The sequence below is a fragment of the Marmota marmota genome, unplaced genomic scaffold (genome assembly GCF_001458135.2).
Source record: "Marmota marmota marmota unplaced genomic scaffold, marMar, whole genome shotgun sequence".
Lineage (NCBI taxonomy): Eukaryota > Metazoa > Chordata > Mammalia > Rodentia > Sciuridae > Marmota > Marmota marmota.
Window position 1 is genome coordinate 6973313 of NW_026000093.1, and position 22063 is coordinate 6995375.

The 22063-nt window shown below is 38.2% G+C and overlaps 1 pseudogene; it reads left to right on the top strand.

Moving 5' to 3' along the window:
• The first annotated feature begins 10076 nt into the window (after window positions 1-10076).
• LOC125610612 lies at window positions 10077-10136 on the top strand (annotated as a pseudogene).
• Window positions 10137-22063: the final 11927 nt, after the last annotated feature.

A 22063-nucleotide genomic window follows, 5' to 3' on the forward strand; every position in this document is an offset into this window, starting at 1 on the left:
TTATTGTTGCTTCTATTCTTGATAATTGCTATTCTGACTCGAGTGAGATGGAATCTCAGTGTAGTTTTGATTTGCACTGCTAGAGATGTTGAATGTTTTTTCATATATTTCTTGATCCATTGATTATATTTCTGGATCAATTGATTATATTTCTTCTTCTGAAGTGTCTGTTCAGATCCTTAGCCTGTTTATTGATTGGGTTGTTTGTTTTTTTGGTGTTAAGTTTTTTGAGTTCTTTATATATGCTGGAGATTAATACTCTGAGTTGCATATGGTAAAGATTTTCTCCCATTCTGTGGGCTCTCTTTTCACGCTATTAATTGTTTCTTTTGCTGTGAAGAAGCTTTTTAGTTTGATTCCATTCCCATTTATTGATTCTTGATTTTACTTCTTGAGCTTTAGGAGTCTTAAGGAAGTCAGTTCCTAAGGCAACATGGTGGAGATTTGGGCCTACTTTTTCTTCTATTAGGCACAGCATCTTTGGTCTAGTGCTGAAGTCCCTGATCTACTTTGAGTTGAATTTAATGAAGGAGTTTAATTTCATTTTGCTACATATGGATTTCCAGTTTTCCCAGTGCCGTTTGTTGAAGAGGCTGTCTTCTCCAATGTAAGCACCTTTGTCTAGTATGAGATAACTGTGTTCATGTGGGTTTGTCTCTGTGTCTTCTATTCTGAACCGTTGGTTTACATGTTTGTTGTGGTGCCGATACCATGACATTTTTGTTATTATGGCTGTGTAGTATAATTTAAGATCTGGTATTGTGATGCCTCCTGTTTCACTTTTCTTGCTAAGGATTGTTTTGGCTATTCTGGGTCTCTTTTTTTTCCAAATGAATTTCATGACTGCCTTTTTTAGTTCTATGAAGAATGTCATTGGGATTTTAATAGGAATTGTATTAAATCTGTGTTTGGTAGTATAGCCATTTTGACAATGTTAATTCTGCCTATTCAAGAACATGGGAGATTTTTCCATCTTCTAAGGTCTTCTTCAATTTCTTTCTTTTGTGTTCTGTGTTTTTCATTGTAGAAGGTTTTCACCTCTTTTGTTAGGTTGAGTCCCAAATATTTTATTATTTTTTTGAGGCTATTGTGAATGGAGTAGTTTTCCTAATTTTTCCTTTAATGGATTAATCACTGATATCTAGGAACACATTTGATTTATGGATGTTAATTTTATATCCTGCTACTTTTCTGAATTCATTTGTTAGTTTTAGAAATTTTCTGGTGAAACTATTTGGATCTTCTAAATATAGAATCATGTCATCAGCAAATAGTGACAATTTGAACTCTTTTCCTATTTGTATTCCTTTAATTTTTTTCTTCTGTTTAATCTCTCTAGCTAGAGTTTTCAGGACTATGTTGAATAGAAGTGGTGAAAGAGGGCATCCTTGTCTTGTTCCAATGCTTTCAATTTTTCTCCATTTAGAATGATGTTGGCCTTGGGTTTAGCATAGATAGCTTTTTAAATGTTGAGGTGTGTTCCTAGGTTTTCTAAAGTGTTTTGAGCATGAAGGAGTGCTGTATTTTGTCAATACCTTTTCTACACCTATTGAGATGGTCATATGATTCTTATCTTTAAGTATATTGATGTGATGGATTACATGGTGACAGTTTTTTAAAAATATATAGTATCAGACACTGTTTAATGGCTAGACATGTATTGACTCTCAATTCCTATACAGTGTCATTAGGGCAACCTTATTATAGTTTTCTAGACTGATACTTTTATTTTTACTCATCTTTTTATTATTGTGGCAAAATAGACATAACATAAAACATCTGTTTAACATCTGCAATGAACCACTAAGTACATATCTTTAGCCCTTTTTATTTTGAGATAGGGTCTTGCACAATTGCCCAGGCTGGCCTCAAACTTGGGATCTTTAGACACGCAGCACCATTCACTGCCACCATTCTACTTACTATCTCTGTGAATTTGAGAACAATGGGCACCTCAAATAAGTGATTGTCCTGCTTAGTTCACCTCATGGTTCAGTCATGCTGTGTCAAGTGTTAGAATCTCGCCCTTTCTATGTTGATACCACGTTTTGTTTATCCATCTATTGGTCAAGGCTTGCGTCTTTTGACTGTTATGATCATTGGTGTACAAATAACTATTAGAGTCCCTGCATTCAATTCTTTTAAGTGTATTTTCACAAGTGGAATTGCTGGATCATATAGTAATTTATGAGGAATCACCTTATTATTTTCCATAACAAGCCACACCATTTTGCTTCCTCATTAGTGATGCTCAGGGTGCCGGTTTCCCAAGATCTTCTCCAACACTTGTTATTCTGTAGGTTGGCACATTTTGATGAGTGCCTAGAAGTCTGTTGGCAATGAAACAAAACTGAAGCCATTTATGGTATTCATATATACAAATCCTTACAGTATAAAACTTTGGCAAAGCCAACTCTCATGGGAAATTTTAGTTTCTTTAAGTATTTGATTATTGCTATGAACGTTACTTTTAATTAATTAAACTTCAGTGCTCACAGAGAAAATGCATGAGGTGTTCATACTGGAAATGGCTAAGATTAAACTATCACCTCTACATGGGATGGAACAGTGACCCAGTGCCTCAGTCAGGGAGCTGATCCTGTGTGAGACAGATTATGGTGCTGCATTTTGAAACTGGAGGTGAATATTGTTATATAAAATGAAAATTTTAGCAAAAATGTTTTTGAAAAGTTTGAAAAAAGATTTAAGAGGCTCTCCAGTCAAGAAATAATGTTACGTATGGGCTGACATCAAGGAGTCTGGCGTACAGGCTAAATTCATTTGAATTGCTCATGGATCCTGTAGTCAAGAGAAAGGAAATTAACTTATTGAGCAGAATGGGGTATTTCATAGCATTTGCTCATCTGGACACTCTATACATTCTAAATTCTTTTAGATTTTACTTCATTGTATCTCTGAAGTCCTATCTCTTCTGAGATAGAGACCTGAATTATTTTACATTATTCTGCAAAATAAAATTCTTTTTCATGTCAGCAAACTCTTCAAGGAATAAGGCAAGGATTGCATATTTGACTTAAAATTGAACCACTGAAATCTAACCATGAAGCTTTCAGTGACCTGCCATTGACCTACAGTGACCCATTGCCTCCCTGATTGAGGCAATGGGTCACTGCTCCATTGTATGGAGAGGTGATAGTTTAATCTTAGCCATTTCTAACATGAACACATCAAGCGTTTTCTATTAAGTGCAAAATTAGGGACTCTTAATCAAATTATTTGGTTATGGAATATTCATGTGCATTAAGTTTTTTTGGGGGGAGGGCTCTTATTGGATTTTTGCATTTCAATCTATAATATCTTAATTTTAAAATATTTTTTCTTTTTCTGTCTTTCTTCTCTTTCTTTCTTTTTGGGAGAGCTTTCCAATTTTATTATCTTCCAAATTCAATTTGATCTTGATTTATTCATATTTTAATGCTTATCCAATTAGTTTTTTCTTAAAAACACAAAAATTTCATTTCTTATATTTGTTGTACTTCTTATTGGTTCTTTTTAGTTACATTAGGATTCGTTTTGACATCATTGTAAAAGCATGGGATATAACCTGCTCTAATTCAGTCCCTAGTCCTTCTCCTCTCCCTCCCCACCTTCCTCTCTCTGTTCCCTTCCCTCTACTCTACTGATCCGCTATTTACTTATAGTTTTTCTTTTTTTTTAAATTAGTGTCTTGTGGATATAAAGTGAGATACACTGCAATGTATTCCTGTATGTACACAGGAAAATTAGGTCGGATTCATTCCACTGTTCTTCCTTTATCCCATCCCTCCTCCTTCCCCTCAATTCCCTCCATCTACTCCACCTACCCTTCTTCTATTTTGATGGAATCCCCTCCCCCCTTTTCCTCCCTTATTTTGGATTCGCTTCCACATATCAGAGAAAACATGGGACTTTTGGCTTTCAGGGTCTGGCTTATTTGTTGTTTAATGAAGAATCTGAGGTGCACAGAATTCGATTACATATATCATCATTCATGGTGCAGTTTCAAGTACTGCTTACTTATTTACTTATTGATAACGATATCTTATGCCCATAATCTCTCCAGTGAACACAAATCTATGGTCTTGAAAACTGCTGACAGCTGACTACGGGTCCCACATTCCTCTGTCCTGTGTCTCTTTTCTCTCTACCACAGGAAGTTGTTAGAATTCTGCATTCATTTTTTTTTTTTTGCTTTTAATTGCATCCACATTTCCAAAAATAGACCTTTATAATTAACTTTCAAAGAATATCATGTTTTATGCAATTATTGGAAACTTATCATCTTTATCTATTATTTTTCCAGGATTCTTCCATATTGCTGTTTCTTGCTGTTATTTATTTTCTTGGCTCCTGTATAATATTCCTTTGTTTGAATATATTGCATTATTTTTCATGCGTTTTCATTTTGGTGGACATTTGGGTTATTTGTGAGTTTTTGCTGTTGTAGGTAATGCTACTGTGAATATTCTTGCTCTAACCCACTATGTAAAACTTTCTTTTGATATATTTATGGATATGTCTAAGGACACTATTTTACAATGGAGCTACTCCAAATTACTCTCCATTCAGCAATACATAACTGATCTTGTGATTTTACTTTCTCTTTGACATTTGTTAATTGTCACAACTTTTAAATGTTTTGCTAAGCAAATGAGTTTCTAAAAATATTTTATTGTCCTCTTAATTTTCCCTCTTCTTTATGACATTGAGCCTCTATTCATATTCTCATTGTCAAAATGTGTTTTCTCTTGTGAAATACCAATGTACATCTGTTCCCCTTTGGTCAATTGGGTTATATCTGCTTTTCTCATGAATTGGTAGGAATAATTTATGCTATTCTTCCCAATTATGTGTATTGAGAATATATTTTAAGATAATTTCTAATGAAAAATTCTAAATTTAATATAGCTAAATTTATTAATATTTTCTCATAAAGGTAGCTCTTTTGTGTCTTAAGAAATCCATCCTAGGGCTGGAGATGTGGCTCAGTGGTTGAGTACTTGCCTGGCATGTGCAAGGCCCCAGGTTTAATCTCCAGGACTGCTTAAAAAAGAAAAGAAAAGAAATCCATCCTAATACCAAGAGCCAAAAAAGTTCACCTGTATAAACTCTGTTGAGAGTTGTAAAGTTTCACTTTTATCCTTTTATTGCCTAATGGTTTAATTTTGCCTGTTTAGAAGAAGTATGGGGAATTGTATGTTACCTGTTCTTTTGTAACTTTCCCCTCTACGTAAAATTGTTATTTTTTGGATTATCCACATGGTTGCTGTTGTTGCATGCAGCCTACTTTGTCCATTTACATTGCTTTATAGTATTCCATTGTATGGATAGTCTACATATATCTATCCTATTATTATTATTTTTTTTACTTTTAAGTTGTTTTCAATGTTGGCTCTTATGCATGGTATTTCTGCAAATATTCTTGCACATTTCTTAACAAACCCTTTTGTGCATTTCTGCTTGGTAAATTCCTAGAAGTCTGCCAGTTGGGTCAAAAGCCAGATTATGTGTATGCAAAGTAGGTAGATTTTTCAAATAATGTTATATTTTCAAACTAATGTTGCCAAAGTGGTGATGGCCAAAACTGCTACAAGTAAGTAGCCCTTATCCAAAATGCTTGGGACCAGAAGTGTTTCAACTTTTTTTCTTTTTAGATTTTGGAATATTTGCATATACATAATGAGATATCATGGGGATGGAACCCAAGTCTAAATGCAAAATTCATGTAGATTTTACATATCCCTTATACACAGAGCATAAGACAATTTTATACCTTTTATACAAAATATTTTAAATAATTTTGCACATGGAACAATTTCATAGTTTGCGATTTTCCAAGTGGCATCACGTCAGTGTTCAAAGTTTTGAATTTTGGAGCATTTCAAATTTTAGATTTTCAGAATAGGGATGCTCAGCTTGTAGTTCCTTAGTCTGGCTCAAGGCTTGGCACTAAACTTTAGTAGTAGTCATTGTTCACTCTCCACTGCTCAGCACTCACAGAAAAATGTTAATGCAGTTTTACTTTACAGCTGTTAGAAAGCAGTAAAGATTGTCATTTTTTTTTTCCCTGTGGTGCTGGGGATTGAACCCAGGGCCTTGTGCATGGGAGGCAAGCATTCTACCAGGCTGAGCTATATCCCCAACTCAAGATTAAATCTCAATCCTTGAGCAATGTACTTTCAATCTTCTCTGTGTTGAAAGAAGTATACAAAAATCTGCATGTCAAAATATGTGGCTTCTCTTGAGGGAGTTTGTTAGGATATTTTGGAAACTTATTTCTCCTACCATGAGTTTTGTCAATTTCCAATGATTAAAGCCTCTCTTTCTGGAGAGATTGAATGCCGGTAGTAAGAAATGTGTGTGTGTGTGTGTGTGTGTGTGTTTTTGCCTGGTACTGAGGATTGAACCTAGGGGTACTTAACCATTAAGCAACATCCCTAGCCCCTTTTTATCTTTTATTTTGAGACAAGGCCTTACTAAGTTGCTTAGGGTCTCACTAAGTTGTTGAGGCTGGCCCCAAATTTGTGATCCTCCTGCCTCAGCCTCCTAAGTTGCTGGGATAACAGGTGAGTGCCACCCGCCTGGCATAAATGTGCTTTTTCTGAGTTCTACAAGACCTTCAAAGAAGAACTAATACCAATACTCCTCAAATTATTCCATGAAATAAAAAAGGAAGGAACCCTTCTAAACTCATTCTATGAAGCTAGTATCACTCTGATACCAAAACCAGACAAAGACACATCAAGGAAAAAAATTTCAGACCAATATCCCTGATGAACATAGACACAATAATTCTCAATAAAATCCTAGCCAATCACATACAACAACATATTCAAAAGATAGTGCACCTTGGGCTGGGGATGTGGCTCAAACGGTAGCGCGCTTGCCTGTCATGCGTGCGGCCCGGGTTCGATCCTCAGCACCACATACAAACAAAGATGTGTCTGCCGAAAACTAAAAAATAAATATTAAAAAAAAAAAAGATAGTGCACCATGATCAAGTGGGATTCATCCCAGCAATGCAAGGTTGGTTCAACATATGGAAATCAATAAATGTAATTCATCACATCAATAGACTTAAAGACAAGAATCATATGATTATTTCAATAGATACTGAAAAAGAATTTGGTAAAATACAGCACCTCTTCATGTTCAAACACTAGAAAAACTAGGAATAGTAGGCACATAATCAACATTGTAAAATATATCTATGCTAAGCCCAAGGCCAAGATCAGTCTAAATGGAGAAAAATTAGAAGCATTCCCTCTAAAAACTGGAACAAGACAGGGGTGCCCTCTTTCACCACTTCTATTCAACATAGTCCTTGAAATTCTAGCCAGAGCAATCAGACAGACAAAAGAAATTAAAGGGATACACATAGGAAAAGAAGAACTCAAACTATCATTATTTGCTGAAGATATGAGTCTGTATTTAGATGATCCAAAAAATCCTACCAGAAATTTCTAGAACTAATAAATGAATTCAGAAAAGTAGCAGGATATAAAATCAATACCCATAAATCAAATGTATTTTTATACATAAGTGATGAATTCACTGAAAGAGAAATTAGGAAAACTTCCCCACCAAAATAGCCTCAAAAAACCTAAAATACTTGGGAATCAATCTAACAAAAGAGGTGAAAGACCTCTACAATGAAAAGTACAGAACATTAAAGAAGGAATTTGAAGAAGACCTTAGAAGATGGAAAGATCTCCTGTGCTCTTGGATAGGCAGAGTTAATATTGTCAAAATGGCCATACTACACAAACTGTAGTACAGATTTAATGTAATTCCTATTATAATGACATTCTTCATAGAATTTGAAAAAGCAATCATGAAATTCATTTGGAAAAAAAAAGAGACCCAGAATAACCAAAGCAATTCTTAGCGAGAAAAGTGAAGCAGGAGACATCACAATACCAGAGCTTAAACTATACTACAGAGCAATAGTAACAAAAACAGCATGGTATTGGCACCAAAATAGACATGTACACCAATGGTACAGAATAGAAGTCACAGAAAAAAACCCACATAAATATAGTTATCTCATACTAGACAAAGGCACCAAAAACATATATTGGAGAAATGATAGCCTCTTCAACAAATGTTGCTGGGAAAACTGGAAGTCCATATATAGCAAAATGAAATTAAACCTCTGTCTCTCACCATGCACAAAACTCAACTTAAAATGTATCAAGGACCTAGGAATAAAACCAGAGACCCTGCATCTAATAGAAGAAAAAGTAGGCTCAAATATTCCTCATGTCAGATTAGGCTCTGACTTCCTTAACAAAACTCTGAAAGCACAAGAAATAAAATGAAGAATCAATAAATGGGATGCACTGAAACTAAAAAGCTTCTCAGCAAAAGAAACAATCGTTGAGGTGAAGAGAGAGACTATAGTATGGAACAACTTTTTACCACACACACATAAGATAGAGAACTAATCTCCAGGATATATAAAGAACTCAAAAAACTTAATACCAAAAAAACAAACAGCTCAATCAATAAATGGGTTAGGAACTGATCAGACACTTCTCAAAAAAAGATATACAAGCAATCAACAAAATATATGAAAAAGTATTCAACATCTTTAATAATTAGTGAAATGCAAATCAAAACTATTCTAAGATTTCATCTCACCCAGTCAGAATGGCAGTTATCAAGAATACAGGAAATAATAAGTGTTGGCGAGTATGTGGGGGAAAAGGTACACTCATACATTGCTTGTGGGATTGCAAATTGGTGAAAGCACTTTGGAAAATAGAGTGGAGATTCCTTAGAAAACTTGAAATGGAACAACCATTTGACACAGCTATCCCACTCCTTGGTTTATACACAAAGGACTTAAAACAGCATACTACAGGGACATAACCACACTAATGTTTATAGCAGCTGAATTCACAAATAGCTGAACTGTGGAACCAACCTAGATGCCCATCAATAGATGAATAGATAAAGAAACTGTGGTATATATACACAATGGAACATTACTCAGCATTAAAAGAGAATAAAATTATGGCATTTACAGGTAAATGGATGGAGTTGGAGAATATTATGCTAAGTGAAGTAAGCCAATCCCAAAAATGTTTAAAATGTTTTCTCTGATTAGTGGATACTGATCTATGATGGGGTGGGGCATGGGAAAAATGGAGGAACTTTGGATTGGGCACAGGTGAGAGTGAGGAGGGGTTATGGGTGTAAGAAAGATAGTGGAATGAGATGAACGTCATTACCCTAGTTACATGTATGATTACACAAATGGTGCGTCTCTACATCATGTGCAATCAGAGGATTGAAATGGTGTGCTCCATTCGTGTATGATGAATTGAAATGCATTCTGCTGTCATGTACAACTAAATAGAACAAATGAAAATAATTAAAAATAGTAAAATAAAAAAATGTGCTTTTTAATTCATATGATAGAATGTGTTAATATTTGGAAGATCTGTATAAATCAGTGAACCAATATTTTTCTAATGACTAATGCACGATATTACAAAATCACATATGATAAAATCTATGCAAAGTGCAAACTGGATGGGTGAATGTTAACGTGAGTACAAAAATTTCATTGATATGATTTCAGATTCTACATTGCAAATGACCTTTAAGAAACAACCACTTCGTGATTTTTAGCGTATTATCAAAGAATACTCCAGTCATCTGAAAAAGCTGATAAAGTCTCCTCACTCTTTAAGTTATACATTTGTGTAGAGTTTGATTTTCTTCATTAATATTCACTGAGACAACATGTTGCTGCATGGGAAGACAGATTCTTGGGGAGGGGGGACCCAGCCCCATCTCCTGGTATTCTTGCCTTTGTGATTGCCTGTCGTAATCTGTTTTGTGTTGCCATAACAAAATAATTGAGGCTGGGTGCTTCATAAAGAAAATAGTTCTATGTTGGCTTCCAGTCCTGGAGGTAGGATTGGAAGACTACATCTAGTGAGGGCATGATGCTGTGTTACAACATGGCAGATGGCATGGCATGGTGGGAGCATGTGCAAGAATCGCAAGCAGTGTGTGTGGGGAAGAGATCACATGGCAAGAGAGGAAGCTAGAGGCCTCCTGTTGTGCTCGATTTCGGCAGCACATATACTAAAATTGGAACGATACAGAGAAGATTAGCATAGAGGCCTCCTGTTATTTTTTTTGTATTATTTTATTATTAGAGCATTATAATTTTTTTTTTTTGTATCAGGGATTGAACCCATGGCTACTTAAAATCATTGAGCCACATCCTCAGCCCTTTTTTATATTTTATTTTGAGCTACGTTGCTGAGGCTGGTTTTGAACTCACAATCCTCCTGCCTAGGCCTGGGATACAGGAGTGTGCCCCTGCACCTGGCTTATGAGTTTATTTTGACAAAGTCATGCATGCATGCCTTCTTGGTATTAACCTACTTTTACAGAACCAACACATTCCTGTGAGACCTAACCCATTGTCAAGAGCACCATTGATCCTCTCAGGAGGGCCGTCATGACCCAAGCACCTCCCACTAGGCCCCACCTCCCACTAGGCCCCACCTCCCACTAAGTCTCACCAGCTTTCAATATCCTTGCCCTGGGGATCAAGCTTCCAGCCTATGAACCTTTGGGGGCCAAAACACATCTAAACCATAGCACCTCACCCCCTCAAGTGACTTGTTTTTAACCCAGAGAGAAGACGGAGAAGATGAGGGGCTATGGATGGAGACTGTCTCCCCTGCTGGCTGTGAGAAAGTAAGTGGCCACCATGTTGGGGAATTCCACACGACCAGAAACTGCAAGTGGCCCTCAGAAGCTGATGGAAAGTGAGAACTCAGAGCCACACAGAATGGCTTTACACCCTGAATAGCTCAGGATAGCCTCTGGACAACAGTCAGCAGAAACTGAAGTCCTCAGTTCCATAACTCTGCAAGGAACTCAGTGTTTCGATGTCCATGTGCACTCGGAATTAGAGCCTCAATCAATAGATGTTTTAAATTTGTCAGTTTTAATTTCTAATATGGTACATTTTGATTAATATAGCCCACATGTTATGAGCTGAAGTGTGTCTTCCCCAAAATTCATATGTTGAACACCTCAGAATGTGACAAGTGGGACCATATTTGGAGACAGGGCCCTTAAGGAAAGATTAAATGAGGCTGTTGAGGTGGGCCCTCATCCAACTTGACTGGTGTTCCTATATGAAGAACATATAAAGGGATACACCAAGGGACCAACCGGAGTGTGAGCATACAGAGAAAAGACCTAGGAGGTCACATCTGCAAGCCAAGCATTGAGGCCTCAGAGGAAACCCACCCTGCTGACACCTTGATCATGGACTCTACTCTCCACAATTGTGACAAAACAAATATGTGCTATTGGAGTCACTTGGTCTTGGCATTTTATTATGGCAGTGATAGCAAACTAATACAGCACATACAACATGTTCTTTTGAGTCATTAATAATAATAATAATAATTTATAATTATTATTATTATTATTATTATTATTTTGGTACCAGGGATTGAACTCAGGGACATTCGACCACTGAGCCACATCCCCAGCCCTATTTTTGTATCTTATTAGAGACAGGGTCTCACTGAGTTGCTAAGTGCCTCGCGATTGCTGAGGCTGGCTTTGAACTTACGATCCTCTTGCCTTAGCCTCCCAAGCTGCTGAAATTAAGTCATAAATTCTTAAGAGTGTAATGGATCCTGAGAGCAAGGTCTTTGAGAACCACTAAGATAGACAAAGCCTCTGGTGTCCAAAATATTACACCAGTTCATACTCCACCACTATTATGTGGGTATTCACATTGTTCTACACTCTTAGCATAATCTGGGATTATCAGTCTTTTTAGTTTAAACCGTCATCATTTTTGTTTGTTTGTTTTGGTGGTGCTGGGGATCGAACCCAGGGTCTTGTACATGTGAGGCCAGCACTCTACCAACTGAGCTATATCCCCAGCCCTAAACCATTGCCATTTTAATCCATATNATTGCAAGTTCAAGACCAGCCTTGGCATTTTAGCAAAACTCTCTATCAAAATAAAAAATGAAAAACATGAGGGTTGAGGATGTAGCTCAATGGTAGAGCACCACTGGATTCAATCCTAGTACTCAAAAAAAAAAAAAAAAAGATACTGAACTCTCTGTATGTACTGAGATATTCACATGATTTTTCTCTTAATTCATTGAGTAATTCAGTGATTAATTGACTAATTGATATTGAATTTTCAACAAAACTTGCACTAATGAAATATACTCAGTTAATATGTAAAATATTACTACATTTTTCTATATTGCTGGTATCAGCATATTAATATTTGGTTTAGAAAGTTATGAATGAGATGAGTCCATACTTTTCCTTTATTATAATATCCCTGTCATTTTTTGGAATGAAATTATATCAGCCACCTAAAAAAAGCCCTGAAGGAGCAGAAGAGTTTATGTTTAGAAGAACTTTTCAAGATAGGAAACAGCTCAAGGCAAAAAGTTTTCATCTCTTTCGGAAATAATGACTAGTGCATAAATGAAAGGTTTGGTTGGTGTTTTTCATATCAAACCATAAGAGTCAGTAGCACGCTGTCCCCTTAGCCCATGGAGCCGGCCTCTCAGGAATGTCACAAAATCTTGAGAAAACAAATGTGAAAAATTCCCAATGCAGTCATCCTGGATCTCATTTTAGAGTTCAGGTCGGATGATAATGACGTATTGACTGTGTCATTACTGTCAATTGAACCCTCCAGGAACATATACACACATTGGAAATTTCAGCATAATTTAGTATTTTTTCTCTTTCAGCCAGGACTGGATACAGATCTATGAGACACCTCCATATTGGTTCTTTTATTTTTACAAAGAAATTGTAGTGAAATATGCATATATAAAATTTAACTACTTCGCCATTGTTAAGTGTACAGGACATTGGCATTAAGCACCTTCACGTTGCTGTGCAACCATTGCCACCATCCATCTCCAGAACCTGATCATTTTCCCTAACTGAAACTGTCCCCAGCCAAGTACTAAGTCTCCATTCCTCCTCCCTGCCCCCTGGCAACCACCATCCTACTTTCTGTCTCTGTGGATTTGACTTCTCTTGGTATCTCATACAAGTGAACTCCTGCAACATGTGTCCTTTTGTGATTGGTGGATTTAGTTCACTTAGCATAACATTTTTGAAGTTCAACCCTGTTGTAGCCTGGGTCAGAATTCCCTTCCTTTTTAAAGCTGAATGATATTCCAGCATAAGCATCTACCACCTTTGGTCTCTCTACTCATCCTTTGATGACATTTGGGTTGTTTCCACCTTTTGGCTAAAGATGTACAAATATCTTTTCGAGTTTCTGCTTTCATTAGGTGTATATAAATATTGATTCTTGCAGTCCAGAAAAATGACACTTTCAGTTTAATTCACTGTAGTATTTAATTGAGCACTTTTGCATCAAGTTGAGTCAAGAGGAAGATGCCATTGAAAACTAGGGCAGAGTCTGACTTGTGGAGTGCTTATAATTTTTTACAAAGGAGCATTATTCAAAATAAATAATAATATCTCATATCATTGCTTTGATATATATGCCAGTAGTGTTCATTAATGACTTTCTAACATATCATCGAGGCCCCATGACTGTTCATTCTGAATTTTTGTCTTTCTAATATAGCTAAAAAAATAAAAGTAGGAACTACAGAGACTGGTGAGGGTGAATGTGGTTTGCTTGCTTAATCACTGTGCTATTCAAAGCCACATACAGGTTGAGCATCCCTACTCTAAAAATCCCAAACCTGAAATGCTCCAAAATCTGAAACTTATTGAACATCATTATTACATCCCAAGTGGAAAATTTCATACCATGACCTTTGTTTCATGCACAAAACTCTTTAAAATATTGTATAAAAATTCCTTTATCCCATGCGTATTGTGTATGAAACTTAAATAAACTTGAGACCTGGGGGGGTCATCCCAAAGATATACCATGATGCAAATGGTATAGAGTCTGAAAAAAATCCCCAATCCTAGATACTTGTAGTCCTAAGCATTTCAGGTGAGGTACACTCAGTCTGCACTTTCTTCTCTGTGAAAGGGGCTAGATATTTCTGGTGTCATCCTGGGGTTTGGAGAGGGCCTCTTCCTGGTTGTCCCTATACATGGACACAGGAGGCCGCGCGCTTCTGAGTTGAGGACATGCTCCTGTCCTCAGCAGGGCTGGCTCGGGGTGGGGAGACCAGCCGTTTTCAGTATCAGTCCTCCACAAGGGTTGTTATTTTTCCTGTCATGTTTGTTGGGGTCCAACTCAAGTTTGTTTTTATTGCAGAAAGGCAGGAAGGCCAATTTGGAACACACACAACTCACATGTCATCGACGATGACTTGGCCCAGAGCTTGGCTCTGGCTCCCTGACAGTTAAAAGGCACAGGGTGGGTGAGCCCAGCATCCAGTACTGAGGAACAAGGAAAAGGAGGGAGAATGAGAGATTCTTATCTGCCCCGGGCCTCGCCCCAGCCCCTGCCATTCTTTCCCCCTTCTCACAACCTCCCTCAAGGGACTTCTGGCTTCAGCTTGCAGCTTGGAGAGCCCCAGTGCCCAGGGGCCGCCTCCTCTCTCTGTCCCCGTCTTCCTCCTACTGAATGTGTGAGGAAGCATCCCACCCTACAGAGGGGAAAAGCCTGGATCAGCAAAGATCCTTGCCACAGCCTTGTGGAGGCAAAGGCAGGAAGAGGGAGAAAGAGCATTTTCCAGTTTGAGCCCAAGACAATTGTATGGTTATTTGAGAAAAGCTTTGTGTTTTCCCACCCAGACTCTGGAATAGTGTTGGGAGTCACCAGCCTCTTGGATTTACATGTGGATACTTCAGGAATGCTTTCTAGTCTTATGTAAAGACACCAGACACCCTGAAGACTGACCCACAGCCTCACATCTTCATGAAGAATTATTCAAGTCTCAGGGAAACTTGATTGGATAAAACTTACAATTGGAAAAAAAAAAAGTATGTTTACATAAAAACATTTCAAAAATATGTTTTTGTGTTCTCAATAACAAAGACTTCCTTTGTTTATCCGTTAACAAATATTTTAGGGAGTCTGAATTACTTTGGGAGATTTTATTCCTCAAAGCACCAGTTTTCTCTCTGGTAAAATGACTAACGATGGGGCGTGCATTGTAGGATTTTGAAAGGATTCAGAAAGAAGAGTTCCTAACACCTAGTGTTCTCCCCCAAAATGATAGCTGGCTTGTGATTCCTGGGCGCTCATTGCTTTTCTTTTTTTGATGGTACTGGGAATGAAATCCAGGATCTTGCACATGCCATCTCTGAGCTACATTCCCAGATCCTTTTATTTTATTTTGAGACAGGGTCTTGTTGAAGTCACCCTGCTGGCTTTGAAAGTGTGTTCCTGCTGCCTCAGCCTCCTGAGTAGCTGGGATTATAAATGTGCCATTATGCCAGGCTGTCTCATCACTTCTTGTTAAAAAAAAAAAAAAATTATGGTGGTTGTAGTTATATTAGTTATATATTTTTTCTTTTTCCTTGTCTTTTCTTTCTTTCTTCTTTTTTTTTTTTTCAGTGCTAGGAATTAGACCCAGGGTCTTATTCATTCAAAGCAAATTCTGTACCACTGAGCTACACCTCTAGTGCCCTGTAATTCTAGTTAGAAAAGAAGCATGAAGCTATCTGTAAAAAGTTACACTTTATCTGGGGGTAAAAGATGAGTTCATTAAATATTCAGGAACATTTGTTGAATGAACAAATATTTTTATGGTTTTTCTGCTTTACATATATATATTTTTTCTCTTAACTACACAATAGGGCAGAAACCCTATTTTCTTCCATTTCCTTATGATAAAATGCAACTTCCAGGCAAGATGCTTGTAGTGAGTTTCCTTTAAGGTGGATTCAATGTGATCCCTGTGGTCCTTTAACATATCTCATTTGATTGTCAAATGATGTCATTTGATTATCTCTTCACAGATCACATTTCCAAGAATGCTGCAGCAATAGCTCACATCTCACAGGCTTTTTTGCAATGTGGCCTTGTCACAAGAGGTATTGTCTCTTTCTATTACCTCCATCCCAGGGCTGGCCTTCTGATTGCTTTTGCTGCTGTAAAGCAGTGTAAGAGAATTGTGCTCTGGGACTTTAAGCCCAGGAGTGACAAAGGGCCCATGGTTTCTTCTATTCTTGGAGGTGCTGAGTCACCCTGTAAGCAATCTGGCTGCTGGAAAGACCACGTGGAGGGGCCACCTGTGGAGGGAGGGGTCCTGCAACTGTAAAGAGAAGTTCTGCTGTTCCTTGTTCCAGCTGAGCCCCAGCCCTCACTAACATGCAAAGAAATGTGTCCACGTGACATGACCCCTGACAGGACCAGCTGTCACAGCATGCCACCCAGCCCAGGTTCCAGAATCATGAGCAAATGAATGGATATTGCTTTAAGTTATTAAATTTGGAGGCATTTTGCTGATCAGCAATAGACAATGAAAACATCAGGGCTTGCTGCCTGAGGAGGCGTCCTGGGAGCCAGTGTCCCTTTGACCTGCCACAGCCACACTTCTGGATGTCTGTGACTTCTGCACCGCCGTCCAGCCCTCAAAAAATAAGACTTCATGCCCCCATAGTAAACCAATTCTTCCTTCTTTGGTTCCTGCAATTGAACCCAGTGGTGCTAATCACTGAGCCACATTCCAACCCTTAGAGACAGTCTGGCTAAATTGTCCAGGCTCGCCTACACTTGCTGCAGTCCTCTCTGGGGATTACAGGCTTGAGCACCATGCCCACCCTGGCCTCAGCTACTTCTTCACATGAAAATAAGACTAGCATATTGAATGAGAGGGTTGGGAGTGGGGGGTAGAGAACCCTGGTCTCCTGGATCCTACTGGGCTCCCTCATTAGACAGGACAGACGGGTGAAATGGGAATCTGGTTTCCCCTAGAGGCATTCTTACTGGGTACCCAGCTGTGGCCCTCTAACTCTAGCCTATTTTCAATATGCCTAATTTCTAGCAGCCAGTGGTTTAGGCATTCATTTTCCAATTGGGGAAATGTCTAATCTTAACCCTTCAGCTACAGAGGGAATTCAGAGTTTTTACAGACTTTCAGTGTTACCTGGGTTCCCTGTGCTTTGATCCCTGTTTCCAAAGGCCTCCAAGGGAGACTGGGAGTGTGGGGAACTGCCAGAGGCTTAGCCATTGCTGAGATCTGCTTGGGAAGGTGGCTTTCTGCACTGGACATCCTCCAACCTGGGCCAAGTAGTTGGCATTGCAGGCAGGAGCTATAACCCAGCTGAACATTGTCTTTAATAAACTGTTTTCTTGAAATAAATAAATAAATTTAAATAAAACATCAGGGCTGGGGGTGTAGCTGAGGGGTAGAGCACTTGCCTAGGACCTGCAAAGTCCCAGGGTTTGAACCCAGCACTGCCAAACGCCAAGACAAAAACACTAATAAAACACCAGGTAAACTAATGTTGAGCTATTTTTAATTGTTCAATGTGAATGATGTGAAATATTTTTTTATTCATATATCTTTCTGAGTAGAAGGTTGTGAAGATATTTATGTTATACTTGACAATTTGGTAAGTGTTATGTTTTTGTAGGTTTTCTCATCTTTTTCTTGGATTTTATCTTTCCATCTCTTTTTCCTGGTTATTTTGCAATATAATACAAGTGACTTTCAAAGAATTAGTCTCAATTGATCATAAATAAATACTGTCCATTTTGAGAGTTTTTAATGATTGTTTCCTTTCCTTAAATTATTCAGGATCTTTAGTAACTTTTCACTCCCTCAAGGATGAAATTGCTTTGTAATTCTTCCTCAGAAGTTGGAAGTGGACTTGACCTATTAGCATGCTAGACACACTCTACCACAGACCTGCATCCTGGGCACCTTCTATTGCTTCTCTCCCCCTTTCATAACATAAATACCATTGTCTTTTATTATCTCTATTTCTTTCTCCTTTTCTCTATGCACTTCTAAAAAGCCCCATCTTTGTTTTTCTTTGGAAGGCAAATTGATTCTGGGTGAGATAAAAGTCTTGGAGGAAATGAATTGGTTTTAAATCAAAACAGAGAGCGCTGTGTTTTTGCTAATTTGGCAAACTTTGTAAATACGACAAAGATGGTAGACTAATTCTACAGACGATGCAAACATTTCCGAATGTAGACTGGCCTTGATTACAGAATGTGTCTCTAGAGACAAAGAGAAAATATGGGTCCAGTCATGGAAACGAAATCCATGCAGCTATTGCAACTAGAGAGATTTAATTCAGTAAATTAGTTACAGGAGCATTAGAAGGCAGAAAGAAAAACCGGTCATGCTGAAATGACCTAGATATTAGGAGCTACAGCAAGCAGCCATTGCCCTCATGGCTTGGGGAGCAGAAGGGAAGAGGTGGTGTTGCCAGAACTTTGGAAAGAAGAGAAGGGGTTCCCTGTGCCTGAACATTGCATCCCTGAGGCAGACGTCATGCAGCTAGTGCTTGGTTAGAAGAGGGGTGCTTCTGGCTGGACAGCATCTGTTCCTGGGAGTGCCAAGGGAATTTGGAGTTGCAGTTTCCCCTGGTGCCAGGCATTCAATAAGAGCTAGAAACACAGAGTAAGCCTTTCTGCTCTCTCTTTATCTTCCAGTTTCTCTTCTACTCTCACTGGGAGAAAACTATGAAAAGGGGCTGGGGATGTGGCTCAAGCGGTAGTGCGCTCGCCTGGCATGCGTGCGGCCCGGGTTCGATCCCCAGCACCACATACCAACAAAGATCTTGTGTCTGCCGAGAACTAAAAAATAAATATTAAAAAAAATTCTCTCTCTCTCTCCCTCTCTCTTAAAAAAATTATAAAAAAAAAGAAAAGCTAGCTGGTGAGGGAATATGGGGGATATAGTCAACCAGGACCCAGTCAGCCCTGGAGTCGCTGAGCAGTGTGATGATTTCTCAAAAATTAAACAAAATTACCACAAACTATGGACTGAATGTTTGTCTCCTTCAAATTCACATGGTGAAGCTAAATCCCTAATGTAGTGGTACATGGAGGGGGGCCTTTGGGAGATAGCTAAGTCATGAGGGCAGTGTCCTCCTAAACTGATGAGTACCCTTATGCAATTAGTCCCCTTTTAAGATGCCCATGGGAAGATACAACCAGAAAGTGGAAATCTCCAAACAGGAGGAGTGCCCTCATCAGATATGGAATCTTCTTGCACCAAGTTTCTGTTGTTCAAGCCACCCAGTCTATGGTACCATGATATGGAATCTCAAATAGAATAAGACAACATATGATCCAGAAATGCTACTTCTGGGTACCTAACTCCCCAAAATTGAAAGCAGGAACTCCAACAGATATTTGTATACCTATGTTCATAGCAACATTATTCACAATAGTGGTAAGGCAGAAACAACCCACGTGTCCATCAAGAGGTGAATATATTTTTAAAAATCATGTATATAAACACAGAGACATGCACATTTATGTATCCACATACTTACACACCATGCAACATTATTTAGCCTTAAAAAGGGAGGGAATTCTGTCATATGTTACAGTATGCATGAACCATGAAGGTGTTATGCTAAGTGAAATAAATGAGTCACAAAAGTACAAATACTATATAATTCCACTTATATAATATGCCCAGAATCGTAGAGAAAAAATATTTTCAGCTGCTAGGGACTGAAGGGAACGGGGATGTGAGCAAATTTAATGGGCACAGAATTTCAGTTTGGAAAGATGAAAATTCTGGAAATGGGTGATGGTTGCATGACATCATGAATATACCTAAATGTCACTGAACTAAACACTTAGAGTTGGTTAAAATGACAAGTTTACCATATGTATCACTTTACCACAATTAAACAAAAAGGGATTACAGGGCTCACCATTTGGGGTGGAAGAGCTACAGTGTGCTGTGCTGCTAAACCAGGACAGTAAGTAGGTTAGGTAGATTCATTGCATTTTTTAAAAAAAATGTTTTCCTGTACTGGGTATTAAACCCAGGACGTTGGGCATGCTAGACAGGTGCTCTAAACTGAGCTATATCCCCAGCCCTCATTGCATTTTTTTTGCTTAGGTGTTTTCTATTTATGATGGGCTTCTTGGGATGTAACCCCATCACAAGTCAAAGAGCACCTGTATCAGAGCAGACGGTGCTCAGGACTCAGTAGGGAAGTCGTATTGGAGAGAGGCAGGGAGAGTATGCCAGGGTGGTGCTATTTTTAAGAAAGTATGAGGGAAGCCCTCCCTGAGTGACAGTCTGGCAAAGCATGTGTTAAGTGGAAGAGCACCCAGCAGAAGGAGAGTTGGGCATGTCTGCCCCTGGGCATCTGAGGAAACCCTAAGAGGGAGCCCTTGGTGAGGAGGCCTTCAGGGACCTGCTCTTAGCAAACAGCCTCTCTGAGAAGCCTGGGAAATGACAGAGCTGGTCCCCTCCCTGCCCACTGGTTTTGCATGTGAAAAAAAATATTTGACCCTTGACTTTCTGAATCTGTCTTATTTCACTTATCCCAATGTTTTCTAATTTCATCCATTTACCAGCAAATGTCATAATTTCATTCTTCTTTATGGCTGAGTAAAACTCCATTGTGTGTGTATATATATATATATATATCACATTTTCTTTAACCTTTCATCTCCGGATGGGCACCTGGGCTAATTTCATAACTTGACTATTGTGAATTATGCTGCTATAAACATTGATGTGCCTGTATTACTATAGTATGCTGATTTCAGTTCTTTAGGACAAGTACCAAGGAGTGGAATAGCTGGGTCACACAATGTTTCCATTCCTAGTCTCCAACTGATTTCTATAGCGATTGTACTAATTTACAGTCTCAGCAACAGTTGCAGGCATCAACTTCCTTAATAAGACTTCTGAAGCTCAAGAAATAAAGCCAATAATCAACAAATGGGATGCCATCAAATCAAACAGCTTTTGCACAGCAAAGGAAACAAGAACATGAAGAGAAGACCTACAGAATGAGGAAAAATATTTGTTAGCTACTCCAGCTAGGAAATATCTAGAACATATAAAGAACTCAAAAGCCAAATAACTCAATCAATAAAGGGGCAAATAAACTAAACACATTTCCAAAAGAAGAAATACAAAGGGTCACCAATTATATGAAAAAACGTTTTCAACATCCTTGATATCACGGAAATGCAAATCAAACTAGGCTGAGATTTCCTCTTACCTCAGTTACAATGGCAGCCATCATGAATACAAATAATAATAAATGCTGATGGGATGGGGAATGAGAAAAGAACATTTACACATCTTGCTGGGTTTCTGTTGCAGTTTTGCAAACACCATTCTCAGCCAGGTGCCAAAATAAACTGTTACAGTGCTAGCAGGAATTTGGTTAACCTTCTCAAATCAACCTGCATTCAGCAGCCAGGGGGCCCACCCCACACCCCCTAAAAGTAGCTGTCCTGCTGTTCTTCATGGGGCTGGGGGTAGGAAAGAAAGAAATCAGGAAACAAAGATCTCTGAGAAAATCTACAAAAGAAGATCAACTCCATGCCCTGAAGTGTTTTTCACAGACAAATGATAGCCCCCCCTTCTTGAAATTTTGATATTGAATTGAATAAGCACAAACGTAGACTAAATATGTGATTGTCTCATCCTGATTAACAACCTAAGAGACTTCACAATAGGTCCCACCTAGTGAGAAGGACCGAAGTGTGCTTAGTCTTGCTTTGCTGTAGACCCGAGTATTTTGAGAAATGTTCAATTTGTGCAAGAAAAATAACTTGAAGGCGAAGTGCTTTCTGATAGTGCTTAAAACATTCTTCCAAAATATACAGATTTAATGAAAAGAGGAAAAATTTAGAGATGATAACACCATCATTGAAAAACAAAGCCTGTTTCTAGGGAAGCAGCAATATTTACATTTTCAATAGAAACAGAACATTACAGGGAACCTCTAGAATTCCAATCCTTGAACTTCAGAGTCAAGAGTTAAGTAAATTACATTATTTTTGTAGATTTAACAAATTAATTCAGGAATCTGTTCTTGGCAAAGTTATGCATTCAGGAATAATAGGTTTTCGAAGCTCAGAATCTTGAATTTCCTTAATTACTTTTCTACAAAAAATAATCTTTTTATTATTAAATTAAGAAAG